At 34.8% G+C, this 6,000-nt stretch overlaps 1 non-coding gene across 1 annotated transcript; it reads left to right on the forward strand.

The window, feature by feature from the left end:
* Window positions 1-5,431: 5,431 nt before the first annotated feature.
* LOC128032273 (small nucleolar RNA R71) lies at window positions 5,432-5,538 on the forward strand. The gene has a single exon (XR_008188401.1). It is a non-coding gene; the product is annotated as a small nucleolar RNA R71 (small nucleolar RNA).
* The last annotated feature ends 462 nt before the right edge of the window (window positions 5,539-6,000 follow it).

A 6,000-nucleotide genomic window follows, 5' to 3' on the forward strand; every position in this document is an offset into this window, starting at 1 on the left:
TATTTTTTGAACAAGTATGGCTCCTCTCAAAAATAGAACTTCACATCATGGAGAATATTTTTTCTTTACTGATATGTCTTACCAAGAGGCATCAAACCACAATATAAATAGTTAGTAAAATCAGCAAACTCGTGGGTGTTATGGACATGATTTACCTTTAGTATGGGCTCGTCTGGAAATGTTTCCTGAATGGGTATAAGAGGAAAAGTTCCTTCTTGTGGCTCTAATTTGGATAAGTGATCTGCTACTTGATTTTCTACCTTTTTTTATCTTGAAGTTCTAGATTGAAATCTTGAAGTAGAAGTACCCATCGGATCAATCTCGGCTTGTTATCTTTCTTGGCAAGTAAGTATTTGATTGACGAATGATCCGTATAGGCAGACAGTTTGGTACCTACAAGATAAGATCGAAACTTTTCAAAATCAGATACAATAGCAAGTAACTCTTTTTCCATTACCGTATAATTTAGTTGAGCTCCCATCAAAGCCCAATTTGTGTAGTAGATGGGATGAAAAATTTCATTCCTTCGCTGGCCCATTACAACTCTTACCGTAAAGTCACTTGCGTCACACATTAATTCAAGTAGTAATTCCCAATTAGGTGTGACAATAATTGGTGCCAAGGCCAATCAATTCTTGAAATCATTAAAAGCTTCCAAGCATTCTTCATCAAAGTTGAATGTTGTGTCATTCTCCAATAATTTGCATAAGGGTTTAGCAATTTTGGAGAAGTCTTTGATGAATCTTCGATAGAATCTAGCATGTCCAAAAATGCTCCTAACACCCTTTACAGATGTTGGAGATGAGAGTTTCTTAATAACATCTACCTTTGCTTTATCTTCCTCGACCCATTGTCTCGTTATTCAGTGCCCCAAAACAATACCTTCTCGTACCATGAAGTGACACTTTTCCCAATTGAGTACAAGATTTGTTTCTTCACACCGCCTCAATACCTTGGCTAGATTAGCTAAAAAATCATTGTAAATTTCTCCAAACATTAAAAAATCATCCATAAAAACTTCCAAATACTTTTCCACCATGTCAATAAAGATTGTCATCGTACATCTTAGAAATGTAGCAAAAACATTACATAAACCAAAAGGCTTACGTCTAAAGGAAAATGTATTGTACGGGCATATGAATATTGTTTTGTGTTGATCCTCTGATGCTACTGTGATTTGGTTGTACCCTGGGTATCCATCTAGAAAGTAATAATAGTATCACCCTGCGAGTCTATCCAACATTTGATTCAAGAACGAAAGGAAAGTGGTATTTTCGAGTCGCCTTGTTCAACTTACTATAATCTATGCAAATTCTACACCCCGTAACTATTCTAGTCGGTATTAACTCATTGTTTTTGTTTTCCATGATCATAATGTCTCTTTTCTTTGACACGCACTGGATCGAACTTACCCATGAACTGCCTGAGATAGGGTAAATTATACTCACATCTAACCACTTAATAATTTTTTTCACCACATCCTTCATAATGGGGTTTAGTCTCTGTTGTCCATCAATCATTCCTTTTCACCATCCTCTAAAAGCATTTTGTGCATGCACACGGATGGACTAATACCATGAATATCGACTATGGTCCATCCAATACTCTTTTTAAATTATTTCAACACTAGAATGAGTTTCTCATCTTGCTCTTTAGTTAACTCTACTAAAATAATCAAAGGTAAAGTAGAAACATCACCTAAATAAACGTATTTTAAGTGTGAAGGAAGTGCCTTAAGTTCTAATTTAGGTGGCTCCTCGATTGAAGCTTTTTATTCAACATAATCTCGGTTCTCCAATTCTAATGATTGAAAGTGGGATTGCGGATTAAATCCCCTTAAGTTAGCTTCTAACAAAGCTAGATATTCCTCCTCATCATCATCACTTGAGGGGTTTGACATTAAGAGTTGTTCCAATGGGTCCTTGTAAACAGAAAAATATATAAGATTTTTCCTATGTAATTTATCACCTTTTACTTAAATCTATTGTTAAAACTAAGTATTTTTTAATAAATTAATGAAATATGTGAAAATATGAAATTAGGACAAAGAAATTATTAAAATGTGATTTTATGCTTTATTATATAGTTTTCATGCAATAAATGGCTTATTTTATATTAATTTGAATATATTATATTTTTAAGACATAAAGTGGGTCATGCATGATTAAATTAAATAATAAAATATAAAATTATATTTAATAATTTATTTTAAAATATTTCATTAATAATTTGGGTTTTAATTAATTAATTAAATTGGATAAATTTAATTCTTTGGTCCTCTAACTTGTTGATTTATTTTGGACAAGTCTAATAGCTTTGCTGGATTACAAAATCGTCTAAATTGGAGACCAAGTCAACCCAAAATTCGGCTGTACATGGCTATCCATAAACCATATTTTGGTTTAATTGCACAAGGTCCTTTAAGAGTTGAAGAAATTAGGGATTTACCTGAAGATTTGCACTTGACCAAGTCTCGGTCCTGAGTTGTTGTGGCACTCAAATTGACCAAAAATCAAGGAAAAATCAACTCAACTTACTAAAGTTATGCCCAGCCACCCATGGAAGATGCTTCAAAAGATGGAAACTCCTATTTTTAGCAAACTATCTCTCTCTACTCACCTATAAGTAAGACCCTCTCATTCCTTCATTCATCATCCCTCAAGCATCATTCTCTCTTTTCTCCAAATTCTCTTAGCCTTTTCCACTCCCACGCCCAACATCATCTCTTCATAGAGATTTTAGCAATTAAGCCTCTTAAAGAACCCTTGGTCGACCACCTTGGAGAGCCATCAGCAAAGGAGCAAAGCAAAGGAACGAAGGAGCCTTGTGAGTCAGAGTCTTAGGTGACTGCCACTCTGAATTGGGTTTAATATTTCTTTTCTTTAATTTAATATAAAGATGTTTGCTATGTGTTCTTTATTCTTGTTGACAAAAATGTTAGCTTAATTTTATTTAAGCTAGGATGATTGCTTTGATTAAATAATATTTATTTGATTCATGCTTATAATGTTTGTGCCTTAATCGATCATGTTTTCAATTAAAATCAAGTCTGTATTTCATTCATACGTGATTGAAATGCACCTGAATTAGCTGAGCGATACTGACCAGACGACGGCTAATGGACACATAATTGAAATGTGCATGCTCAATTTAGATCCTGACCCGATTAAATTGTAGGTTGCATAACAACTCTGACCCAGCTCTGTTATCTGCATAGTTTTTAGATTTGTGTGATTAAATTATTTCAAACCTGACACGTCCCTGTTACCTCACGAATGCTAAGAAACCCTTAGTAATTAAGGATCAGTAAAATGCATATTTACTAAGTAAAGGATTCCAAAAGGACCTAATGTGGTTTCCAAACTAATGAAAGATCGAGTTGCCATGGAATGTTTTTCCGAATGTTATTAAGCATGTTGATAATAAATTGAGTTTAATTAAAGTAATTATCCTAGTTTATTTATGTTATAATTGTTTCAAATTGTGTTTAATTTTACTAAAATCTATTTCAATCATATAGTTTGCATACTTAGGATAATTGGCATTAGGGATCATTGCATTTAGTTTAATATATTTTAATCACCACTTCTCAACTATATTGTGTTTTTATTTACCAAATTGTTAATATAATTTTACAAATTAAGTGACTTAGCACAAATACAATCCTTGTGGAGACGATAACTCGATACTTACTTATTACTTGATAATGATTGTGTACACTTACACAAACCTATGCGTTACAGTCCTCAATAGAATTGAGTTCCCATTCTACAACTAAATCCTCTAACTCAGATACTGTAGAGCACTCATCAATCGTGTCAGGAAATAATATAGATTTTAAAATAATTGAATAAGGGTCCTTCTGCACATCAATAAAGGTCTTTCTAGTTGCTAGGAAAGGTCTTCCAAGGATGATTGTCACCTCATTATCTGCTTCAAATTCTAAAACAATAAAGTCAACAGGGAAAATAAAATTGTCTACATGTACCGATACATCCTCAATTTTTCCTTCTGGATGTACTAAGGATTGACCTGCTAACTGAAGCGTAATTGTAGTTGGTGTAACTTCACCTATCCCCAACTTTCTTAATATGGACATGGGCATCAAGTTGATGCTCGTACCCAAATCACATAGTGCTTTACCATAATAAGTTGCTCCGGTGTTGCAAGTTATGGTGAAACATCAAGGGTCCTTCATCTTAGGGGGTAGTCTTTTTTGCAAAAATGAACTGCACTCCTTTTGTCAAAGCTATCGTATCAAATTTTCCAAGTCTCTGTTTCTTGGACAAGATATCCTTCATGCTCAAGAGTTTCTACCAATGGAATGTGGATGTGAAGTTGCTTGAGTACGTCTAGGAACTTCTTGAACTGGACTTTTTGTTTATGCTTCTGACATATTTAAAGATAGGGTGGTGGAGGATTCTTTACTTGAATTGGGTAATTCGTCTACTGTGGTAGTTTTTCTGTATCTAATAAAGATTTTAGTTTATCATAAATGATTGGGTCGAAAGTTACCTTATCAGATTTTATTGATTCTGGTTTTGGTCAAGTTGGATTTTTAACACTTGGTTGAAGTTTCAATTTATCTTGAGCGTTAGTTGGCTCCTCTTCAACTTCGACAGTGTTGGGCTCTATCATCTTTCCACTCCTTAGAGTCAATGGTTTACAATGCTTCTTCCTTGGATTTCATGGATTCTCCGTATCAGTAGGCAGAGTGCCTTGTGGTCTGTTTCTCAGTTCAATTGCAAGCTTGTCCATTTAGTTTTCCATGTTTTTCAATGTCGCTATTTGGCTTTGGATTAATGCATCACTTTTTGCCATGTATGCCTTCAAAAGGTTTTCTAAGCCATTGGAATGTTCAGCTTGAGTTGATTTCTGAACTTGTTGGCTAAATCCAGTTGGTTCGATTGATCTAGGTTGTGCGTAAGCATTACTAAGTCCAGCCTCTTGGTCACTCCAAAAAAAATGGATGGTTTCGCCAAGATGGGTTATAAAAATTGGATTGTTTTCCCTGCCGACCTCAGTTCTGGTTTTGGTTACCCATGTAATAAACATATTCCTGGTTTGATGGGCAATCTCTGAACAAGTGCCCTTCCCTACAGTATTCACAGACTATATTCTTGAATTAATTGGGTGATTGAGTTGAAACATTGTTAAACCCATTAGTAGTAAATTTTTTAAGCATTGTGGATATAGAAGATACCTGAGCTGCAAGTGAAGTGAGGGCATCCACTTCATGTACTCCTGCGACTCGTCTTGAATCTGCTCGATTGGTTGGCCATTGGTAATTATTGCTAGCAATTCTCTCAATGATTTCATAAGCCTCAATTTAAGACTTAGAAAGGAGAGCACCATTAGCAGAAATGTCTACTACCAACCGCTTGTGAGCATTGAAACCATTGTAGAATGTCTCTAGTTGGATGCAATACGAAATTCTGTGATGAGGGAATTTTTGTAACAATTTTTTAAATCTTTCCCACACCTCATACAAGGAATCATTATACATCTATTAGAAAGTAGTGATCTCATTCTGCAACTTAGCATTCTTTCTAGTTGGGAAATATTTCATAAGGAATTGTTCTGCTAACTCTTGTTATGTGGTAATGGAATCTACTGGTAATGAGTTCAATCAGGCTCGAGCTCTATCTCTTAGTGAACATGGGAACAAATTTAATCTTTAGGTAGTCCATATAATTTGATGGAATCACTAACCTCCATAAACAATCTGAGGTGAAAGTGAGGATCTTCAGTAGGCATTCACTGAATTGGCCCACTATCTAAAGCATTTTGAACATAACTGGTTTCAGCTCGAATTGTTGTGCCAAGATTTTGGGTCTCCTAATACTCGAATTAAGCTCATGAAACAGTGGCACGACATACTACCTTAAGGATACATCCCTATCATCGACAATAAAGATAGGGTTTTGAGCATAATTCACTCTATTTCCTTGGTTTTGGTTTTGATTCTCGAAATTAATCTCTTCAGTCCTTCTTTGAGTT

Source organism: Gossypium raimondii, chromosome 8, assembly GCF_025698545.1.
Source record: "Gossypium raimondii isolate GPD5lz chromosome 8, ASM2569854v1, whole genome shotgun sequence".
NCBI classification, from domain to species: Eukaryota; Viridiplantae; Streptophyta; class Magnoliopsida; order Malvales; family Malvaceae; genus Gossypium; species Gossypium raimondii.